This window comes from Mus caroli, chromosome X, assembly GCF_900094665.2.
Source record: "Mus caroli chromosome X, CAROLI_EIJ_v1.1, whole genome shotgun sequence".
Classification (NCBI taxonomy): Eukaryota; Metazoa; Chordata; class Mammalia; order Rodentia; family Muridae; genus Mus; species Mus caroli.
Genome location: NC_034589.1, coordinates 109,757,488 through 109,783,039, shown reverse-complemented (window position 1 = coordinate 109,783,039; position 25,552 = coordinate 109,757,488). Strand labels below are relative to the sequence as shown.

Sequence of the window (25,552 nt, the reverse complement as noted above, 5' to 3'; positions counted from 1 at the left end):
AAAAAAAAAGAAAAAAAATTGTTCGTTTTTAATGGCATCACTGCAACATTGTATTCCTGATAATTTAAGTATACCAAACTATGAGTAAATTAATGATAAGTGCCTAGAAGTATCATGATTTATGCTATTAGTGGCCACTGGTCTTGGGACTTGTCCAAGACCTTGATGTAGATTTTGACCTAGACCTAGACCTCGACTGTGATCTTGACTGAGTTTTGGATCTAGGTGGTTCTCTTTTCCTTGATTCCTTTTCATATCTTGAGCCAGACTTATAATGTATTTTGGAATCTGTTTTTGAGGTGCCTCTAGTTTTGGTGTGAGATGCATACCTAGAACGTGATTAGCCTTCATTTTTTTTCCCCCCTTGGGTTGTGATTTGGACCATGACTTTGAATTGAATTTTGATCTTAAAAAGAATGATTTCAGTGTTTGAATCTATTATTGTCAGAATGGCTTCAGCTATGCCATGGTCTTCCAATTGGTCTATTTCTAGGACTGTAGTATCTCCTATAGTTATAACAAAAGGAGCCACTCCTTGATCTCCTCCTTTCATAATTTCAGCTTCAAGAACATCTATATAGGTCATAATTGTCCTATCAGAAAGAATTGTATACATTCCTCCCTTCCTTGGCTTTCATTTGATTTGGTGTGTTCTGTTTCCCTTGTGTGAACTGTATTTCAGTTTGACGCCCGCAACACCATTTTCTGTTCAAATTATATAAAGCATTTTAAGCATTACAAACATCCTCAAATCTACTATTGGACCATAACAACCAAATTCCTCATGTAAATTTTCAGACCCGGTGTCGCCTGCCACGTTTTTGAAGAACGGAGACCTGGAAGCAGGGGTGTGTGTGTGTGTGTGTGTGTGTGTGTGTGTGTGTGTGTGTGCACGCGCAGGTATCAGGATATGATGGCAGTAGGACTCTGGGCCAGTCGCACTAATGGGCTAGGCGAACGATCCGCAACTAAGGGGGCTCAATTTCAACTCACACACTTGCACAGAACCTGAGGGCTCTGCCTTGGGTAGGAGGTGCTTTTAATGACTACTTCTAGTACCTTGTGGGTTATAGGATTGTTTAAATAGTTTATCTGATCTAGAGTTAACTTTGTTAAGTGGTATCTATCTAGAAAATTTTATATTTATTATTTAATTTTTCATGTTTTAAGTGAGTCCTAATGATGCTTTGAATATCCTATGTTTTTGTTTTTATGTCTCCCTTTTCTTTTCTGAAATTGTCAATTTGAGTACTGTCTTTCTGTCTTTTACATAGTTTGGCTAAGACTTTGCCTACATTGTTGACTTTCTCAAAGAAACAGCACTTTGTTTTATCGATTCTTTGTAGTGTTGTAGTTTTTTTTTTTTTCTAATTTCTTGATTTCCACTCTAAATTTTATTATTTTCCTCAGTCTATTCCTCTTTGTTGTGTTGGCCTCTTTTTGTTCTAGGGGTTCCAGGTATATTTTTAAATTGATTATATGAAAACTCCCCAAATTCCTTAGGAAGGCACTAAGTGCTCTCAGCTTTCCTCTTAGCATTATTTTTATTGTGTCACATTGAAATCTAGAAAGACTTTAATTTCTTTATTTTTACCCTGACCCAAGGATTATATAGTAAAGAGTTTATCAGTTTCCATGAGTTTGTAGGCTTTATTTATTTATGTTGTTTTTAAAATCTCCCTTTATTCCATGGTGGTCTGTTAAGATATATGGGGTTATTTCAATCTTCTTGTATATGTTAAGAATTGCTTTGTCAACATGTTCAGTTTTTTAGATTACTATGTGAGGTGCTGAGAAAAAAGTATATTCTTTTGTACCCAGGTGAAATGTTCTTGAAACATCTGTTAAGTCCATTTGATTCATAACAACTGCTTATTTCATCTTTATTTTTTTTTTCTGATTCGCTTCTGTTTGGATGAGTTGTCCATTGGTGAGCAAGAAAGGTTGAATTTCCATTATTGATGAAATGGGGTTCAATGTGCTATTTAAGCTTTAATAATGTTTGTTTTATGAATGTGAGTGTCCTTTCTTTTGGGCAAATGATAGTCAGAATTGAGATGTCATCTTGCTGGATTCTTTATTTGATGAATATGAAGTGTACTTAATTTCTAGTTAAAAGTCTATTTTATTAGATACTGTGATGGCCATTCCAGCTGACTTCTTGGGTCTGTTTGCTTTTTCCAATCCTTTGCTCTGAAGAAATAGCTACCTTTATTGCTTATGAGTGTTGCTTGTATGTAGCAGAATGACAGATCTTGTTTTCATAACCATTCTCTTAGCCCCTGTCTTTTCTTTTTTTATCAAGGGACTGAATCCATTGATGTTGAGAGATAATAATGACCAATAATGGCTAATCCGTCTTATTTTGAAGTTGATTTTGTTAGTGTGTGTGTGTGTGTGTGTATGTGTGTGTGTGTGTGTGTGTGTGCCCCTTCATTTTTTTTCTTTTGCTTTTCTTTTCATTCTTTTTTTTTCTTTCTTTTCTTTTTCTTTTAGTGGAATTATTTTGTATCTTGGGTGCATTTAACCTATTATGTTGGAGTTTTCTTACTAGAATTTTCTATAGGCCTGTATTTGTGGATAGATATTGCTTAAATTTGATTTTGTCTTGTAATATATTCATTTTTTTCATTTATGGTGAATGAGTGTTTTCCTGAGTATCATAGTCTGAGTTGGCATGTGTGGTCTCTTAGAGGCTGGAAGATATCTATCCAGGTCTTTCTAGCATTTAGAGTCTCTGTTGAGAAGTTTGGAGTAATTCTGATAGGTCTACATTTATATGTTGCTTGGCCTTTTTCCCATGAATCTTTTAATATCCTTTCTTTGTTCTGCAGATTTAGTGTTTTGATTATTATGGGGCAGGAGTATTTTCTTATCTATCTTCAATTTATTTGGTATTCTGTAAGCTTTTTGTATGTGTGTATGTTTATTATTTTCTTTAGGTTGGAAAATTTATCTTCCATGATTGTTGAAAATATTATCTATTCCTTGGACCTGAGACTCTTCGCCATCTTTTATTTCTATTATTCTTAGGTTAGATTTCTTTTTGTTAGTATCACAATTTTCATGAATGTCTTGTGTCAAAAATTTTCTTTGATTGATGTATAATTTCTTCAACTGTATCTTCTATACCTAAGATTCTCTCGTCTATTTCTTGTATTCTGCAGGTGATGCTTGCTTCTGTAGTTTTTTGTTCTTTTCCATAGGTTTTTTGTCTTCGTATTGCTACAGTTTGTGTTTTCTTTAGTGCTTCTATTTCCATTTTGAAGTCTTGAGACGTTTTATTCATTTCCTTAACATGTTTAATTTTATTTTCTTTGCTTCTTAAGAGATTTATTCAATTTCTCTTTAAAGACTACTGTCATAATTATAAAACTGGATTTTAAGTCATTTTCTTGTTCTTCTGTTATATTAGAATATTCAAAGCTTGCTGTAAAAGGATTGCTGTGCTCTGGAGGTACCGTTGCCATGGTTCTTGTTAATCTTGTTCTTATAGTGGACTTTAGTCATCTGGTTGTCTGTGGATGTTCCTGGAGTAGGAAATGGGCCTGAACAGGATATTTCCAGTGTTGTAGGCTTTGGGTGGATAGCCTTGGTATGCATAATTCTACTCAGGGGACAATGCAATACTCAGGGAAGCTGGGTGTGCCCCAAAGGACTCAGAGGCCAGGAGATGGGGGGAGGACTAGAAATAGAAGTGATCTAACATGGATGTTCCTGGTGCAGCAGGCTTGTTGAAGGTAGGTGGACCAGGGGTGGTGGGGCATGATAAGATATTACATGCAGCTCAGGGTAGCTGGCATGTATCAGGGGACCCAGTTGTGGCCTCAAAGTGGTATGTGCCTAAGAGGAAGAAGTGGTCAGTAGATGGAGGACAGTATAAACTGTATGGTCTGTATATTCCTGGTATAGAAATCCTGGTGAGCAGAGTAGAGTCTTGACAAAGAAGCTTGGGGGTTGGGAGGCAGCAGTCCTCTGAAATTGCCTAATTTTTACTTCTTTAATTCTTTTAATTCTTCTTTTAATTCTTTATTGTAGGAAAATATAGTTCTTGACTTATTCTTCTTTTTGTTTGTAACAGATTATAAAAAAAAAACCAAACAATCACACACACACACACACACTCATTCTCTCTCTCTCTCTCTCTCTCTCTCACACACACACACACACACACACACACACACACACAAGAAAGAATGAAAAAAGAAAGGCCAGGAATGGGAACAGACAATTTTAGTCCATGTACACAGGAGGCAGAAGCAGGTCTATCTCTGTGAGTCTGAGGATATCCTCGTGCACATAGTTGGTTCCAGGACACCAAGGGTCCCAAGGATTACATAACTTCTCTCACAACAGAGAAACAACAATAACAAGATGTATATTTTTGATAGACTTATATTTTAACCTTGATTATATATTATTTAAAATTATTTACTTGATTTTCTTTGTTTTCTCTTCTTTGATATTCTAGAGTTTTCTTTTCATTGAATTATATGATGTTATCAGTCACTGAAATAATACTTCTCTACTGTAGCTTAGGTACATAATGAAGATGGAAACTCTTAGAAACTACACATATATTTCAGCTAATACTTCTAGAAATCTAAGTCAAAAAAGCCATTTTCAATTGAGCTAATAAAAGAAAGAAATTGACTCTGGTGAACAGCTCATTGAAGTCTTGATAGAAATTAATTGGCTGCCAGACTTCTCTGCACACTAAATGTAGTGTCATCAATATACTGCAACTACACACAGTGACAGATACTGTGGCCATTCTTAAGTACAATCTGAAGGCTCTGTGAATACTTCTATTGGAATGACTTTTTTTCTGTCTTCAGAAATGCTACTTTACTATGTGGATTTTATCTAAGTATTAAGGTCCTTTATGTAGGGGAGTTTTTCTGAGCACTTGTACTGATTTTGATGCTTCCCTTCTGAACCCATGTAGCTTCCATGAAGTTAAAGATCAAAATATGTCCATTTCTTACACCATAGTAACTGTGTAAAAGTTGCATGGGAGATTATTAATAAATACTGGGGAATAAAAATTGGATATATAACTAGAGATAATTATATTAAGAAGATTAAACCAGCCTCAGAAACAAAATTATTTTACTATTTTTTTTTCTAATTTGTGGTTCATAGAGTATATATAGCCACCCAAAATCATGTATTCATAGATAAAATGAAAATATTAATTTACGGTGTTTGGATATGACTATATACTTAAAAGCATATATAAATATTTGAATTGGTTATTGTTTTGAAACTGTAATATAATCTATTTTCAAATGTTTTGTTGTTATTGTTGTTGTTGTTGTTGTTGATAATGATGGTTATGATGATTTGAAAATTATGCTGTAGAAAATTCAACCACTCGTTGAAAATGGATACACTTAGTTAATAAGGCAGAACATGGATTCAAATTTAATTCTAATGGGACATGAAAATATGAAGATACAAGGCTTATAAATTCATTAATCTTTCTTAGTCTTAGGTAACTCATCTATAAATAGGGCTATGGGTAGGTAACTCATCTATAAATAGCAATATGGGCAAAACATTCTTTCCTACTTAGATGCTCAAATAATGTAATATAAAATCAGTTAGAAAACAGGCAAAAGTAATTTAAATCTAAATATTTACTCAAAAAAATACCATTATTGAACTCATTATTTTGGATCATGTGTTAACTTTATATAAATATTACACAGAAATAGAACTCTTATATAAAAAAGGACAATAGTACACTCTGTAGTGAAATATAAGTGATCATGGCTTAGGGGAAAAAAATCATGTAATCTTAAATTTCATGTTCCAATGTAGTAACAGCTTGAAGAAGTTTTATATCAACACAGTGAAGAAAAGCACAAAGCAAGACAGTTTTTTAATGAATTTGTGGAGACATCAGGTAAGAGATTTACATAGAAGTTGGAAAATCTCACCTATACTAACTGACAAAATTGTTACCCTTTTTGTTGGTGGAAGCTAGTCATCTTTTGACACATTTCAGAGAGTTTTACCTGACAGTCAGAGCTGTGTTACATCAGTCACAGGTGTGGGCAAGAAATGACCATTAAGGGAGCCAGAGATAGCATAAAAAACTTATAATTTGGGGGCAGCAACAACCTTCCTCTCTACAATCACTTAAATTCTAATTAGTTATTCAGCTTTGCAGAAGGTTCAACTTAAGAAGCCATTCTTCCCAGGAAACTTTGTTCACATGGCTATAGCATGTTGTAATTGCAATGTTAATATAAACAACAGTAATTTATAGATATTATATGAAGAAAAATATATATGATATACAAAATTGGTAAGCAAACAGAATATATGTCTGTGATTTTTACTGAAATTCATAAAGGTTAATGACATCAATATTTGAAGAATTGGTAAGAATTTTTATATATGAAAATCCCCCATGGGTACTTACAGTTTAATGAAAGTAATGGCAAATCAACAAGAAAAAGAAAATAGACCCATGAGTTCTTCAGAATCATCTCCTAACTCTAATCCTAGACCTAAAAAAAAAAAAAAAAACCTAATAATGAGAAGTTATATGTTTTTCATTGCTCATTGGACTGAGTTTGCAATAAACAAAATAAAGAAGGATCTGTATTTAGTCATTTTAATCTTTAAGACAGGAAATAAAATCGAAAGCATCTCAAAAGCTATGTCTGTATTTGTGAAATATTTAGAATTATTTATTGGTGACATATATTCCTGTCAATAAGTGATAATTGTGATATGTTACTCAGAATTAGCGAAATGGATCATAAATCAGACAACAAAACAGTATATTCTAGTTAAAAACATTCATAGACATATAGTAAAAGTAATAAAGTCTTTAAAAATAACAAATATGACATTTCTGATTCTAAGAATGAAATTAAATAGTGTACAATGTTTTGAAAAACAGTAAACATTTTCTCTTGTTAAAAAATTTCTTAAAGTTAATATTGAAATTTAAGCAAATTTCATATTTAGACACTTACAAATTTGATGAATATTCTTTCACTTCATTCGTCCTACCCTCCAAAATATGGGTATATTTTTCTTTAAACAAAAGCTTGCTTTTTTCCTTTTGAAGATACCAGAGTTAAATTTTTAAAATTCGTCACATACTACTTACTGATTCTCCTCACCAACATACTACTTATAAAAACTGATTAATTAAACCATATCGCTGAAAAGCATTTCAGTGAGTTTCATATAGATATGGAAATTAGAATCCCAGACTATCAGAACTTACATTCTATTACAGTCTTTAAAAAACCTTGCATTTAAAAATGGGATCAAATTTGAGTCTGGGACGGGTCAGGAAGATCTTTGGAATGCAAGTTCTGTTCTAGTTCCAGTCTCAACTATGACATAATCATAGAGTGCAGATAAGAACACTAAAGGAATATCAAAAGTACTCATAAACATTCTGACGAACATTTGTTATAGTAAGCTTGAGAACCACAAATAATCTCTATGTGACTCTAGTTTAAGAGCTCAAAGATGAATGTGATATGATACAAACCTAGTGAGATTGAGGAAGCGAAAATCATGAAGTCTTTTGTGTGTCAAACTGGGATTTGTCTTTCATTCATAAATCAATAAGAATTTAATGAAAAGCATAATTTTAAACTATTCAAATACTTCTTATTGCTTAAATTTGAATGTTTCTAGAAGTCCCTGAATTAAAGGCTGGTCATCTCAAGTGCTACAATGGGAAGAATGTAAAAAAAACATCAAGGCCGAGAGCTATTGTGGAGTTTGTGGTACTGTTCTTCCAAATTCTCTGTAATGTGCCACCTTTGTTCCAAGTCAATAAGATTTCTTATACACTCAAATACCTAAGATTATCAGCCAAAATAAATCATGTTTCTTTAGAAGTTGGTTGTAACTTATTTACTACAATATCAGAAAAGTAGTACAATATTTGCATCTAAAAATTGGTTATTTCCCTTTACTATATATACCTGAAGGTGTGAAAGAGCTATTGAAATTATTCTATAGCAGGATTTGGAGAAAGGGTGGGGAACCATGCTTGAGAAAGTGAAGGTTTATAGATTCATAGATGATTCTGGTGAATAGTAAAACGGTAAGAAAAATAAGGTATAGTCAGCAAGGTGAAGTACTTTAGGCTTCAGATGGAAATGAGGATAGTATTAGGAAAAGCACTACTGAAATAAGAGTTATCTTAGGGATCCTTGCAGATGAAAGAAGCCTTCTCACATTAGGTAGTCTTAAAATTAGGGGGCTACTAGGCCAGCAGTTTTACACAGGGTCAGTAGGTATCAGATTTGTGAACTGAAAGAAGGAATCTCATCCACAATAGAAAAGAGAGCTGCAGAAATAAATTTTATTTTATTATAGATGAGCGCTTAAGAGAAAGCATGCAAGCAGAGCTCCCATAGAGTAGCAGCAACTGATGCTGCCATTCTATGGGTAAATCTGTCTTCAGTGAATTCAGAAGTGGGAGGTGGGGCAAAATGATCATTCCAATTGTCCCATCCAAAAGCAAATATATGCCTTTCATTGCACTGTCTTGAAACACTAGAGTTTCAAGGACACCATCAACTAAAAGAAAAAAGAATGAAAGAGAAAAAAGAAAGAAAGAGAGAGAGAGAGAGAGAGAAAAGGAGCTAAGAGCTAAGTAAAGGATATATAGAGGAAAGAGTGTATGCTTCTACATCTTTCAAAACATAAAGATTAAAAAATTCAAGTATTCAGTTACAGACAAAACATTTCCAAATATATTCAGAGATAACTCATATATTCTTAATCAAATGAATGCAAGTCTAGAAATTCTAAAATCCTGCATTCATCTGAACAGAAGCTAAGAACAGTTAGGAATTATGTGAAAAAGTTAGTCCACTGGTGTGGAACACAGTGTTATTCAGCTTGAGCCCACAAGTTTCTGCAGTGAATTCATAAATACTACATGACGAGATAAGCAGGAAACAATAAATAGGCCGTGAGATGGTTAAAAATAAAAAGAAGTTTTGCAAAATGGGAAGCTTGCAATGTAGCCTCTGATATGAGCATATGAAATATGAATGGTGGATGAAGAATTACTAAGGACAGACTGGCATACTTGAGAAAGAAGAATTGAGATTTTGGAGAGGAAGCAGGTATTTTATATCATATTGGAAATATATACATTTCCTTTTCATTTCCTCAATGCTGTATTTTCAAAGTATATTTTACATTTGATACTATCAATAAAAAATGAGAAAATATTTTAAAGTCAAGTCAGAAGGAAAGAGCATGAAGAACAAAAATGACAAAAAAGCTGTGAGGTTGAATATTTTACTGGCAGGAAGAAGGTTCATAAAACCACTCAGATATAAAAATGTGTTCCATTTCATCAAAAAAGAGGGCTGACTCAGGAGGAAATCAAGAACTGAGAGAAACTAATGAACACACCAGTGACTCCAAGACCCCAGGGAGTTAAATAAAGAGACGTAGAGAATGCAGTCAAGACTATGGATTATAGTCTGAAAAATATCCAACATTTTCTTGTTTCCAAAGTGCTTGAGCCTGTGATTTCTCATCTTCTGTTTCCTCCATGCTTGCATTCTATCATTCAAATATCTGCTATACTCATTTGCTAATACATATTATAACACTGTGTATTGAAGGTAGCAGGGAAAACTTACTAACCTCTCTCATTTTATATGTTCTTAGATGGAGAAATTCTAGTCCTGTGTACTTTTTTTCCTCCCATGAATTAGGGGCTGAAACTTTGACATTTGTAACAAAACAAAATCAGGAAGATTTTAGCTTATGTTAATTTAGATAACAGCATTTATACTTCAAATGTGATATTTTGGACATAAATGAAATGATGGTTTATGTTGCCTGTTAAATTGAGAAAAATCTAAAGATAACTTAGGAAACAAGCTTCAGCTATGCTTCTAAGAAACTACCATGATTAGGTAATAAATTGGAATGAAGATGTCCCCTTTTAACTGTGTGCAGCACCATTCCATAGGATGGAATTCTAGACTGAGTAAAAAGGAGAAAGCAAGCTGTGTGCCAGCATTCATCACTCTATGTTGTGAAGGCCAGGAGACCTGCACCCTCAAGTTCCTGTCACCATGATTCCTCACCATGACAGGCTATACTCACAATTTGTGTACCAAAGTGAACCATCTTTCTTTTCTTTTAATTCCAAAATTAAAAAAAAAAAGAAACTTATTCATGAGATATTTATTAAAATAATACATTTAAGGAAAAAATCAATACAATGTATACATTACTGAAAACTGTATACCATCATATAAAAAAGGATTTTATTTTGGGAAATCAATTTCTAACTATGGCAAGTTTTACTTTCAGAAATGAATCCACAGATCAACACATTCTAATTCACCCTTAAAGACTGGCATGCTGAGCAAGGAATGTTCTTATTCTTTGTAGGAGTTCCTTCTTTACACTGTCTGGTACCAGGGCTCTGCCTTTTGAAGTGATTTCAGCCACCAAGTCATCAACAGTAACATGTTCTAGTCCTTTTTTTTTTAATTACCTCTTTACCATGTTCCCTTAGCTGATCGTTCCAGCTGCACTCAATTAATTTAGCTCTCAGCAACTCTTTGAGGTGTTCTCTTTTTCCAATTTCTATTAACTTTTGGTTAATTGCTGCTCTCATCTGTGCATCTTTGTTCATCTTGCTAACCACACTCTTCGGCTGCTTGGACTTTGAACCATCCTTCTTTAAGCTGCTTTTGTTGCATATTTTGGCCTAGATACGAGACACATAACTAACAAGTAAATAGCGTGATGAGATCAAAAGATGAGGAACTTAGAAGACAGTAAATTTATTTCTGAAAGAAGAGTAGGAAGAAATCATGTGAACGCGATCTCTGACACCTGATAACAGTCTTGCTGTTATGCTATATGAATAAAATAATAGATATAATGAAATTATTAAGTCAACTGAACTTAAAAACAGTAAATGATAGTGATGGGCCTACATAAATTCATATCAGAAGAGTGACTTATTGCCAATTTCAAGATTGTTTTGAACTATGGAACCAACCTGAGAAATACTTGCACTGGAATAGATCATCTCTACTAACAGGCAAACACTATTAAGTTCCCATAATTTAATACAATAAAACAAATGAGAATCACATGATTTTGACTCTAAATCTGTAGGTTGTCATATTTCTAATCATTCTGCTTACAGAAAACAGTGAAAAAAATGTTATCTGACCTCCTATTTATTCCATTTCCTTCAACACATTTCAATTAATTTTTTTCTCCAATAGAATTTCTAAGACCTCCAATGACTTTGATATTAATTATAATAATGATGCTTCATGTTCATCTTTTCTGAATAGCAGTGATGTTAACTCAGATGCTAATCACTGCTTAGGCTCATCGCTACTTTAGTTACTCTGGTTTTTGTTGTTGTTTGTTTGTTTGTTTGTTTTTAATTTTAAACTCCAGACTTTATTCCCCTCCAGCTCCACCCCCCGACTGTTCCACATCCCATACCTCCTTCTGCCCTGTCTCCTTGAGGATGTACCCACCCATCCCAACCACCACACCACCAGACCTCTAAACTCCCTGGGGCCTCCAAGCTCTTGAAGTTAGGTGCATCTTCTTGGACTAAACCCAGACCCCGCAGTCCCCTGCTGTATATGTGTTGGGGGCCTCATATCAGCTGGTGTATGCTGCCTGGATGGTGTTCTGTAATATCCAAAATGGATTCAAGACCACCCAGTGCCACACGCTCTGGTCGAATCAGCTTGACAAGCCGAGGGGCTTGGAAGCTACTCATGAGGCAGAAGAGTTTCACAGAAACTCACTCCTGGAGTTTGGCATTCTCTCTAATCCATACATTAATTTTCCATTCCCACGTTAGTCTGGTGTATGAATCCACATGCTCTCTTTTAGTATTATCCTATTATATGTGCCTTTTAAGACTGAATTCTGACATAGCTAAAGCCAGTGTTCCAACAGTCCTAGAACGTCCTTGAGCAAGACCATGGGCTTGAAATTCAGTAAGAATGTTGCTATTCACTGACATTCAGAATAGCCTCTGGAACTACACTATCACTTTGAATAAAAGCTAAGTCACTCCCTTACACAGGAATTTACCATCACTAAGGAAGAAGGAAGTTTCAGACCGAAGGAGAAACCAGAATAGATACTTTGAACTTTAGCAGAGTTACACCCATACACACATATTTACAATGGCTTAAGGGGAAGGTGGACTATACAGTAGACTAGAATAGGAACTATGGCAAGGGCACGAAGCCCTTGACCCTGGCTTCTAAGATTAAGTGAATCTTAGGTGGAGCCCTTGTTGATCCCAGTTGTTAACAATGAATTCTATCCCAGGTGGTTCCCATTAGACCTTCTGTGTTTGCATTCCTTTGTTTTATGTAAGATTCCAGTAACCTCTTTGTACCTTGCAGGTTTGTCACCCAACCTCCTTATTGTCTTCTGTATAAAAAGTTTGATGCTCGATTTGACAAATTACATTCAGATTCTACACAACCTCTCCTATGTGCATCTGTCTGTCATTCATCTGACGCTTTGCCCACCCATGACTAGAGACCTGTTCCACGCAGACAAAGGGGCCCAGAGGGTCTGCGGCAACCCAGTACCTTCCCCCTTTGAAAAGGACTTTCCAAACTGTACTAGCAGGCAAAGTACAGAGCCAGATAAAGATGCTGGCTGACTAAACAAATGTAAAAACATAGTTTTAGTGGTCAAAATGACTGAGCCTACAGGCTGCCAAAACAATATTAGCTGTTCTCTGAGAAATAACCATAACAAGATTAGCAATTCTCCTGCCCCACACTGAATTCTGACAAAGACCACAAACCACCCAAACCGTGTTGTGAGAATTCCCCTGAAGATAATACCTGTAATGTTAATAACTGACCCATAAGTTCAAAATGTATTATTACTTTGCTGACCAAATCATAATAACCCACCATGGGGGCAAGCAAAGTGAGGGACTAGGTCAAAAGGTTACTTAGTCACTATACAAACCAATGCCTGAAAGAGTTACTTGCTACACCAATGAGAACCCTGTTGCTCAAATCTGCCTCTTAAAAAGGTATAAAAAATGTGTTCTTTCTTTGTTCTGGGTCTATCATCTGGCCTGTGTGCTGAGAGGAGAGTCCCCAACATGTTGGATCAATAAAAATCCTCATGTGTTTTACAGTGATGGTGGCTGTCCCTGTGGTCTTTGTGAGTCAGGGTCTATTTCAAACTACAACAGTTCCAGTATCTGAGAGATCTTGCAGGAACAGGTTAATTGAGACTGTTGGCCTCTTACAGGATCACCCTCTTTCTCAGCTTCTTCCAGCTTTCTCCTAATCAACATCAGGGGTCAACAGCTTCTGTTCATTGGTTGGGAACAAATATTTGCATCTGACTCTTTCAGCTGCTTGTTGGGTCTTTCTGAGGGACCTTTTTGTGAGCTCTCCATAGCCAGCATAATACTCTCAGGTTTTGGGGCTTCCCTTTGAGCTGAATCCCAATTTGGGACTGTTGTTGGACCTTCTTTTCCTCAGACGCCTCTCCATTTCCATCCCTGCAGTTCTTTCAGACAAGAACAATTATGGGTCAGCATTTTGACTGTGGGATGGTAAAACCATCCTTCACTTGATGCCTGGTCTTTCTGCTTGAGTTGGGCTCTACAAGTTCCTTTTACCCAATTTAGCGCATTTCATCTATGGTCCCTATATTTGAGCCCCGAGAGACTCTCACCTACTAGGTCTCTGGTACATTCTGGAGGGCTTCCCATGCAGCTTCCTACCTCCGGAGGTTGCATGATTCCATTCATTCTCCTGTCCTTCAGGGATCTCAGTCCTTTTCTCCCACCCAATACCCAATCATATTCCCCTTTCCTTGGCCTCCATCTGCTTTCCCTCACAGGACTATACCTACCCCCCTTGTGGTTGCTTCCTTCTCCTTCCCAAGTGGGACTGGGATATTCTTACTTGGGCCCTTCAACTTGTTGATCTTTTTTATTTCTGTGGGCTGCATCTTGGGCACTTTTTTTTTTTCTTGGCTAAAATCCATGTAATAGTGACTATATACCATGCATGTCATTTTGGGCCTGAGTTACCTCACTCAGGATGATATTTCTAGTTCCACCCATTTGTCTGCAAACCTTAGGATGAGAATGTCCTCATTCTTAATAGCTGAGTAGTATTCTATTGTATAGATGAACCACATTTTCTGTATCTATTCTTCTGTCATGGGACATGTGGGTTGTTTACAGCTTTTGTCTATCACATAAAAGGCTGCTATGAAAATAGAGGAACTTGGGTCCCCGTGGCATGATGGGGCATCTTTGCAGTGTGTTCCCAAGACTTGTATTGCTGGTTCTTCAGGTATTTATTTCCAACTTTCTGAGGAACCCCCAGAATGATTTCCAGAGTAGTTCTACCAGTTTGCAATCCAACCAGCAATGAAGGAATGTTCCTCTTTCTCCATATCCTTGCCAATATGTGCTGTCACCTGAGGTTTTGATCTTACCCTTTCTGACTGGTGTAAGGTGGAATCTCAAGGTTGTTTTGATTTGCATTTATCTGAACTCTAAGAAATTTGAACATTTCTTTAGGTGTTTCTCAGCCATTCGAGACTTCTCTGTTGTGAATTCTCTGTTTAGTTCTATACCTCATTTTTTCGATTGGGTTGTTTTTGCTTGTTTGTTTGTTTGGTTGGTTGGTTGGTTGGTTTGGGTCTTTGTGCATGTGTGCGTGTGTGTGCGTGTGTGTGTGTGTGTGTGGTTAGCTTCTAGAGTGATTATATATTTTTGATTTTAATTAATGAAGATTTTTCCCCCAATCTATAGTTTACCGATTTGTCTTATTGGCTATATATTTCCCCTCACAGAAGCATTCCAGTTTCATGAGTTCCCATTTATCAATTCTTGGTCTTTGAGCATGTTGCATTGGCGTTCTGTTTAGGAAATTCCCCCCTGTGTCAATGATTTCAATGATCTTTCCCACTTTCTCTTCTCATAGATTCAGTGTATCAAGTTTTATGTTGATGTCTTTGACCCACTTGGACTTGAGCTTTGTGCCAGGTGACAAATATGGGTCTATTTTTATTTTTCTACACATCAACAGCCAGTTAGACCAACACCATTTGTTGACGATGCTTTTTTCCCCCATTTTATATGGTTGGCTTCTTTATCAAAGATCAAGTGACCGGAAATAAGTGGTTTTATTTCTGGGTCTTCAATTCTATTCCACTGATTAACCTTTCTGTCTCTGTACCAATACCATGCAATTTTTATCACTATTGCTCTGTAGTAAAGCTTGAGATCAGGGATGGTGATTTCCCCCAGCCATTCTTTTATTGTTAAGTATTGTTTTCACTATTCTGGGTTATTCTTCTATTTGGTCTTATCATTGTGTCCTGAATTTCCTGGATGCTTTGGGTTAGGAGGGTTTTTTTTTTTTAATGTTTTGAATTTTCTTTGACAGTTGTGTCAATTTGTTCTACCATATCTTCTACACCTGAGATTCTCTCTTCTATCTCTTGCATTTTGTTGATAATACTTACATCTGTAATTCCTGACCTCTTTCTTAGATTTTTCTTTCCAGGTTTGCCTCCATTTTTCTTTTCTTTATTGTTTCTACATCTATTTTTAGGTCTTGGACTGCTTTATTCAATACCTTCAGCTATTTGATTGTATTATCCTGTTGGTTTTTCAGTGCGTTATTTTTATCATCTGTAAAGGACTCTATTATCTTCATGAGATAGGATTTTAGGACAGATTCCTGATTTTCAGGGGTGTTGGTGTATTCAGGACTTGCTGTGGTGGGAGAACTGGGTTCTGATGATGAGGTGCATGTATATTGGCTTCTATTTCTTACATTCTTGTACTTGCCATTTGGATATCCCTGGTATTTGTTGTTCTGGGTGACTGTATGGAGTCTGCCTCTTTTGTCACTGTGTTGCTTCAGGTCTCCTGGTAGGCCGTTGGCCCTGATTGTGGCAGACCATCTGTGGGGTCTTCAAACTGGGGGCTCATCAGAAGTGCAAAAAGCTGCTGATCTGCTACTCTTGCTGCAATAGATATCCTGGGAGACCTTCTGACTGTTGTGTCTTCAGAGGAACAGTCAGGCTGTTGTCCTATGTGAAGATGTTCTCCGGGTAGTGGTGGGGTCTAGTGACTGTGGTTTCTGTTTGCCTGTTTGCAGCAGAATTCTAGGGAGGCTTTCAGTCTGTTGGGTCAGTTGCTCTGCATGCCACAGAGCCCCCAAGAGGTCTTCAGACTTTCGTGTCTGTTGCCCAGATGCCCTGTGTACAGAGGAGCTCCTGGGATGCCTTCAAGCTGTGGTGTCTTCAGGGGAGCAGACAAGCTGGAGATCAGTTGTTCAGTTGCTTTGTGTGTTGCAAATCTCCTGGGATGTCAGTTGTCCTGTGTGCAGAAGATCTCCTTGGATGTCTCAGTCTGTAGTGTCAGTTGGCCTATGGGCAGCAGATTTCCTGGGGAGCCTCAGGCTATGGTGTCAGATACCCAACTGCTCTGAGTGCAGTGGGTCTTCTGGGGTGTTTCAGGACATTGTGTATCCAGGGGAACAGATTAGATAGCCCTCTCCCCCAGCATAAAGGACCAGGCAGAAGGGGAGGGATATCTGGCAGGGGTCGGGGAGTTTGGGGGGGTGGTTGTTGGGTGGTCATGGGTACTGAGGACACTGGGCTCTGAGTGGCAGCTGTGGGACTTGTGGAGTGTTCTTACCAACTGCTCTGAGTGCAGCGGATCTTCTGAGCTGGCTCAGGATATGGTGTCTCCAGGGGAGTATACTAGCTAGTAGTCTGCCCCAGAAGAAAGGATCAGGACTAGTTACTCTTTTGTTGCTGTGATAAAATGCTCTGGAAAGAAAAAGCAATATAAGGACAGTTTATTTTGGCTCACAATTCAAGATTCAGTTGGTCATGATGAAAAGTCAAGGCAGGTGAATCTTGAAGAAGCTGGCATGTGCCATTCTTAATCAGAAAGTACAGAATGACTCATGCATGCTGCTATTTATCTCATTTTCTTTACGTATGACATAGGCCAAGATAAGAGCATAGAAATGGTCAATACTCAGTGAGCAACAATTCCCTCCTCAATTAATGTAATAAAGGTGATCTTCTTACTACTAGGAATGTGTGAGATACTTAATCCTATATAGAACACTATGAGAACACTATGGAATTCTTACCTTATTTTGTTCCACAGAAGAAGTTGAACAAAGTTCAGATATTCATCTATCAACATTTATGACAGTTTGACAATTGCTCTTGTGACAGTGACATTAAATTCTTAGAATTTTCTGCTTTCTTTGTGTAAGAACAGATTGCAATTTAGTGTCCAAAAACAATGCTAAAAATAAAATAAAGATACATTGCTGCTGAACTTTGAAATTGGGCCAGCATGTGCACAAATGATAAATGACATGGAGAAGTAGGCAAGACAGCAAATAGCATTGCATGGTTTTTTTGTTTGTTTTTGTGTGTGTGTGTGTGTGTGTGTGTATAGACATCTGATGTCCCCTACCCCTTTTAAAAAACATTGCTAAAGAATTTTGTTATTGCAACCAATAGCATGGATACAAATTTCTTCTTGTTCACATCTATAACTAGTACATCATCAAATTTGGTTGTCCCATAAAATAGCCAAAATTGCCTATTTCAGTAGCTGGAATAGTCTTACAGATATAAAAGTTAAGCAGACTGTGGTAGTTTACACCTGAAATCTAAGCATTGAAAGTTGAGACAGGAAGATTAAATTTGGGATAACATCAAATAGTCCACATATTCAAAATCATGTTATGACTATGCTCAAAATATTTAAATAGTTTCTTAGTTGGAAAATGAACCAAGAGGATGTTATAACATATAATTTTATCCCCTTTCCGAGTTTCCTCTCCAACACCTCCCTATCCCAACCCCCTTTGCCCTGCTCACTAACCTACCCACACCCCCTTTCCTGTCCTGGCATTCCCCTATACTGGGGCATAGAGCCTTTAAAAAAGTTATTAGTGATTTAAATTTTCAAATGAGGACATAGACATTCAAGAGATATTATTGATTGACATACATGTGTATGGTTTATATTTTTTGTTTTCACTACCTACCATTTATTTGTTATAAATTAAGATATGTGTTAGTCCACCACCTGCACATTAAATCTTTATGTACATCCTATTACCTCAAAGGTTTGCTTTCTTTACTCTATATTCCTGTATTCTACATTTTACTGTTTTCCACAAATATGGAAAATAGTTTTTCATGTTAATTTTGGTATAAGCTGTGACTGCATTATATTTATGCTCTTATATATCAACAAATTAAAATTCTTCACATTTAGGAACTGTTTTTAGAAAATTTATTTTTATTAGATATTTTATTTACATTTCAAATTTTATTCCCTTTCCTAGTTTCCTCTCCAACACCTCCCTATCCCAACTCCTTTCCCCCTGTTCACTAACCTACCCACTCCCCCTTCCCTGTCCTGGCATTCCCCTACATTGGGGCATAGAGCCTTAAAAAAAAAAAAAACAGTTATTAATGATTTAAAGCTTTCAAATGAGGGCACATACATTCAATAGATATTATTGATTGACATAGAGACAAAGTATCAAAAATATAATATTCAGAGAAAATTTTATTAAGGAGCAACTCACTTAAGGCTCAAGGAACATCAAAGACGAAGAAAGATTGTAAAAGCTAGAAAACCAAGTTGGGACATGGGCTATGTCTTCTACATATGACAGGAATCAGAACCCATGAAATATCAAAAAATAATCACCTAAACAATTCCTGCAAAAGGATAACACCTATTACCATGTCAGCACAGATGAAGGAAATCTCACAAGGTTTCATCCCTAGATGAAGAGCTCCAAGAAGTAAATGGTTGCTAAAAATGAGAATCAATCTTCCCTAGGGACAGATCTCCTAGTAGGTTATTTAACCCTAAGATCTCAGCCCTAAACACATATGATCAACATTAAACATACTTATAAGATTGCATTTATAAATGTGTGTGCATGATTGTGTGCATGGTTTTGTGTGTGTATGTGTGTGTGTGTGTAACAATAATGATTAAAGCAGAGAGGTAAAAAATATTTTGGCACAAAAATGAAAAAAATACAAAATTCAATCAGATAATCCATGCTTTTCGCTCCATGGTCACTCTTTTATTTATAGAATGCCTAAAAGACTAATAAATAATATTTAGAAGAAAATATAGCAATAATTTTTAATCAAAGAATAATATAGATAAGTAATGACTGATGTATATGTAAATTCATTGGCATTTGCTGTCTAATCCAAGGAGGATTAGATGTGTGGAATGGGAATTTTTTTTGTTTTTGTTTTTGTTTTTGTTTTTTTGTTTTGTTTTTATATTGACACTGAAGGAAGAAACCTGCTGTATGCTATCATGTTTTGCCAGTGACTAGTAAATTGTTATGGATCATGATGTGACCCATAGTATGCTTTTCTTTTTGCTACAACAAACCACACTTAATAGGATTCTTCATATACTATCCATCTGTCTTCACAAGGTGATTTCCACAAAATCACTCTCATGTTACATCTCTGACCAGTGATCATTTGAGCTATAGAATGTAATCACACGTTGTTGCTGAGGCTTTCATTTCTATCAAAAGATTTTATACAGAAACCAAAGTGGTAAATTATTTAGCAGCTGGATAAACTAAAGAGGATTTTTCAGCCAAAAAAAAAAAAATTCCATTGCTTTATCCTTTGATGTAAAGGAGAACAGGGGAAAGATGAGAATTTAGTCAGGGGAACTTTCTCAGTAAATCTATCTATAGTCAGTAGCATAATTTTTTTTGAAATCCTCTAAATTTGGCAGTCAGGGAAAAATGAAATGAGAAAAGTAGAAAGCAGAAAAAAATGAGATTAAGTGTCCCAAGGTAAGTAGCCTAGAGAAAAAAGAATTCGATTTTTCACAAACATATATAGCACAGAAGATAAAAACACATATACCTGAATTTACAGTATTCCTTTCTGCTAGGACAATTTTACACTCTGTGTACTTTATATCTATTGGTCTTATGTAAGAAACATGTTTGAAATATAGTAAATGTAGGAGTTGATATTCCGCAATATTTTTCATGTATTAGTGATAGAAATGGTGAGGAAGAAGTAAACAATCGTGAGTGTGTGATCATTTTTGGAAAGTTAGCTTAATTTTGAAATTTATTAGAAAGCTAAGTTGAAAATCCCCTTTGTCATTTTTATCATTTGTTTGTCTTGAATTTTCTTAGCCAGAATAACAAGAAAAGTTGAATAACTCTTAAATTTACATATTTCCTGCCATTGTGTATTCTAGAAGTATCTAATAAGATTGGGTTCCACAACTCTGCACTTTGATTGGTTGTGGTACTCTGTAGTAGTCTTCACGTGTTTCCAAGAGAAGAGTCCTTGATGAGGAAAAAGAGAAATGACAAAAGGATCAATTTCATATTAAAATAAACCTCAACAAAGGAAAATAATAATCTATTACTTTTAGTTAAATTTAAATATTTTCAAATCAAAAGTATACATGGTAAAATTAAAGGGTAGCCATTGAATTGATGGAAGTATTAAAATAATACAGAAATAAAGAAGAATAAATGATTCAGATCAAATTCCCTTTGAGAAAGAACATAATCAACAGATTTTTGTTGGTAAGCAAGAATTTGGAAATTAAGCACAGATATCTTTAGTAGTCATATGTCAGAAACAGGAAACAGAAATGAGATCTATTTTTATCTACACAAGAATAACAATGTAGAAAGTGTAAGTAAATGTAGGAGAATCTGTAAATAATGTAAAATTACCAGTGTTAATTTAACCAGTGTTTACATAAATGAAAAGGTGTCAGCAAATATTTCTGCAAATGGACAAATGATATGTATGTACTCAGTGATAGTGGATATTAGGCAAAGAGCGTAGAATACCCACGATACAACTCACTGACCACATGAAGCTCAAAAGGAAGGAAGTCTAAAGAGTGGATACTTCAGTCCTACTTAGAAGAGGGAACAAAATAATCAAGGGAAGTAAAGTGTGGGAGGAATTTGGGAAGATGGGGAGGCGAAAAAGACGGGAAGAATCTCGTATGAGAGGAGATGGAGGAGATGTACAGATGGACAGGAAATTGAACAGAGGTGTGTTGCAATGGGAGATGGGGAACTGGGGGTAGTAACCAGAAAGTCCCAGATGCCAGGAAAGCAAGAGCCTCACAGGATTCTACAGGGATCACATTAGCTTAAAAATCCCACAAAGGGGTTGGAGAACCTGTCAAGACCATATGCAGAGGTTAGGCATGCCCCCCCCCCATTTGAGGGATGGGCCTACTCAACCCACTTCTCCAAAATTTTAACCCAGGATTGCTCCTGTCTAAAGTAAATACAGGGATGAAGGGTGGGGCAGACACTGAAGGAAAGGCTATCCAGAGACTGTCCCACCTGAAGATACATCCCATATACAGATACCAAACCAAGACACTGTTGCAGATGCCAAGAAGTACTTTCTGACAGTAGTCTGATACACCACTCTCCTGTGAGGCTCTGCAAGATCGTGAGCAATACAGACACAGATACGTGTAGTCAACCATTGGACTGAGCACAGGAACCCCAATGATGGACTTAGGGGAAGGACTGAAGGAGTTGAAGGGGCCTTATCAATGGGAGGAGAGGAGGTCCTGTAAAAGCTTGATGATCCAGTGTAGAGAAAAGCTAGGGCAGTGAGGCAAGTGTGGGTAGGTGGCTGGGGGAGCACCCTCATTGAAGTAGGGTAAAGGAGGATGGGATAGGGGGTTTGCAGAGGGGAAACCTGGAAAGGGGATAATATTTGAAATGTAAATAAATAAAATATCCAATTTTTAAAAAGAAAAATTTAAAGAGGTATATTGAAAAAAAGAAGGCATGTGAATAAAATATAATACACATTCAAAAAAGAAAAAAAGAAAAAACTCTCTCCCATACTGTTCATCTATACTTTGTATTCTGTTTCAAATTATTTGTTCTTCCATTAATATTTATAATTTTTCTACTGAGTCTTATACAGTACTGCATGTTTAGGTGCATCAGAAATCCACAAGATAGTGCATCAAGATTTAGCTTCAGAGGAAATCATTTTCTCCTTCTCTACTCAACATTAAATGTTGTGTTCTAATAATGCCTTATGTATTTACAGAAGATATTAGGCACGCAATCAGCTAATAATAAAGATGTGCTTTTATTTTAATTTTTATTTAACCCTCCCTTTCAGAGCTCTGTTGGAAACCTTGTGGTAAGGATGAATAACTAGTAAGACAAAAATAAGGCTAAAAATTTTTCAATACCTCAATTTGAGCCTTCATACTTGATATATATCTGCAGAATATACATAATTATCACTACTAAAGTGCTTTATCAAGCATATTTATATTTCTAAAATAATTTCATATGTTCCTTCTACTTCATGCATACAATGAAGCACATAATTAAATTTATAGCTTGAGATTAATTTTCTGCAATGCTGATATATAGAAGACTTCAAATAAAAAATCTTTTTGTTGGTTTCATCTAACCATTCTTTGAAGGCATGGAACACTGATTTATATACTTGTTCCAAAGTTCCAAATTAACAAATTGCATTTCCAAATATGTTTCAAAAGTACAAGATATCTGCGTACTGTGTACATTGTTTTAAGGTGATGTGAACTCACTCAACATTAGAGTTTTTTTGTTTGTTTGTTTGCTTATAGAAATATCTGTTTTTGTTTGAAGTTTATTAGAATTACAAGTTGATGAGGACAAAAGTTTTTTCTCACATTCTTGTCATCTTAGTAGTAGAAAATAAAAGGTTTTGTCATATGTACAGGTACTGATAAGTCACAGATTCTACAGATATGAAATCACAGCTCTACCATTTTAGTTCACTTGACACTTTCTTACATAAAATTGTAGACATGTGTCTATTTGGATCATTGACACTGTTACTGAAAACAAGTCAGAGATCATGGATAAAAGAGAAAGACAACTAGGCACACAGGCAGACAGATTAATCAATAGATAGATCAATCATTACTTGGACGTATTTGTAGAGATTTGTACATGAATAGAAGAGAGAGATATAGGTGCATGATAGATAATATATATGCTCTATTAGGAGAGTAGGCTTATGTGCTTGAAGAGGTTTAAATTTTCTTTGGCAGACCATCCACTACCTGAATATCCAGGGATACTAGTAAAATCATTCAGTCTTTGCCTGGTACATTCTTGATATGAGGCTTAAATACCAAGAACCAAGTGAACATTGAGATAAATCTTCAACCCCCAAAGGCCCCAACCTGAAATTTTTATGTCAGTAGCAGAGGAATTTTATCAAAGCTACAGAAGATAGAGAAAATGGATTACTTTCCTCTGTCCTTTCAATTATCACTTCATCTACATCCATAGTTACACTCTATTTTGGAAGAAGGTGGCTCTTACCCGCTTAATACACAGATTCAAATACCATCTTCTAGAAGCAGCATGTTTTTTACTTTTCTTATTATCTACTTTTCTTATTATCTTGATAAAGTTCTTGATGAAAACTTCCTACAGAAGAAAATTTTTCCTTTGGCTCCTAGTCTCAGAGGGTATGAAGAAGCATTGCAGGCAGAGTCTGCAGCTCCTCAAGTGTAGGTAGACCAGGAAATGGGAAACAATAAAAAGTAAAATTGGGTTAAAATTTCAAAGCCCCACTCCTAGCAACCATCCTCTGCTAGAGAGGCCCCAGTTTTTAAGAGTTTCACAGCTCTCAGAATAATGTTAACACCTGGGCCCACTCATTTGTAACACATTCAGACCATATCAAAAATGATACTCAAGGACCAACAACTTGGCTTAGTGAGTAAAAACATTTGCAGCATAGTCTGAAGTCATATGTTCAATACACAAGATAAAACTAGAAAGCGAAAAGAGACTCCTAAGATTGTCCTCTCACATTCACATGTGTTCTGTGCACTTAACTTTCTCCCATACAAAACAAAACAAACCTACACATATAGTACAAATGCTTTAACAATTATCAAGCAAACCCTTACTCCTATTAACACCTAAATGTAACCATTGCAGGCAACAAGCACTCTCAGAAGTCAATATGTAAATACAGGACCACTTAGCTATCAAAGGTACAAATGTCGTTTTAACGATACAAACTGTCAGATGACTAAATTTTATATGCCATTGGTGGAAGTATGAGAAATATCATAAAAGTATTTCTTTGCTCAGATACTCTCTGCTTGCCTTTTCAAGACTTAGTCCTTAGATAAACCAGTTTTATCCAAGTGTCAGTGGATAGCATCTCTTATTGTCTAAGTCTTGTATTTCTTAAACTCTGCTGTGGGGTTTCAACAAAAGCTAGTATATGGGAGGCCCAGAGAACCCTATTAAGTTGTACATACAAGATAAGTACTCTGTCTTATCTTTCAGGTAGAACATTTTTAGATTCAATCTACTCAGTTTTTCAGACATCCCTAACTTGATATGGTCTGTTAGCCCACAGCAATCACTAGCTTAAGATTACATCGTATTACGGCCTCACCTTTCTTACCTAATTCATTGTTTCTACATTAGTTCTCTAGAAATCACTTCTACATTTCTGATCGTTGTCTCCTTTGTTGCCATGAATTCTCTTCAGAATGGTGTGTAATTAGGATATGTAAGCCAAATAAATCCATTTCTACTCAAGTTGCTTAAGATCATGATGTTTTATTCTAGCAACAGAAAAAAAAATGGATGATGATGATAGATTGGTAGAAAGATACTCTTGTTCTAAATCCCAGCAACACTCATCAGACTTTCAGAACGTGTAAATTTGAAAAAAAAAAAATGTGTGGTAGCTAGAGAGATGTCTCAGTAGTTAGGACTATGTATTATTCTTACAGATGACACTAGCTATTGGAATGCACTCATAATAGGCTTCTTACCACTGCCAGTAACTCCAATTTCAGTGAATCAGATAGAATATTCCAGGATCCTTTGATCCTACACTCATATACACAAATCCACAAACTGACCAAAGCATACAAATACACACATGCACACACATAATTGAAATTTAAAATAAAATTTAAAACATATTCTTGCACTATAACTGTATACCCTAGGTTTTAAATAGTGTAATAATATACGTGTACTCCCCTATATAGCACCCATGCATTCTGCTGACCATTGAGGATTACTACTCCTCCTGGCCCTTCACCTCCTTATGGGACAAGTCATAGATATTTACTTACTAAAGACACTGTCACTCAACAACTTAGCATTAAGTGACAGGTAGGCTACTTTTATAATCCTTCATAAGTTCTTTATATAGTGGTCATCTCTGCAACTTCGCAGGAACCTATGACATCCGGACAGCCCTCCTCCATCCCTAATATGTTTTCAATATGCATTCCAGGAGTGAATTTCGAGCTACTACTACTTGTCCCTAGGTAACCAAAAAACTCTCTCCCTTCAGGAATCACCACACCCAGAGAAACTATTTGATAGGGATGGTGCCATTGACCTACATGAACTTATTATGAAGAACCAGTCTTCACTGC

The 25,552-nt window shown here is 35.9% G+C and overlaps 2 pseudogenes; both read right to left on the bottom strand.

Moving 5' to 3' along the window:
• Positions 1–127: 127 nt before the first annotated feature.
• LOC110286358 lies at positions 128–850 on the bottom strand (annotated as a pseudogene).
• A 9,504-nt stretch (positions 851–10,354) lies between these two features.
• LOC110287506 lies at positions 10,355–10,676 on the bottom strand (annotated as a pseudogene).
• Positions 10,677–25,552: the final 14,876 nt, after the last annotated feature.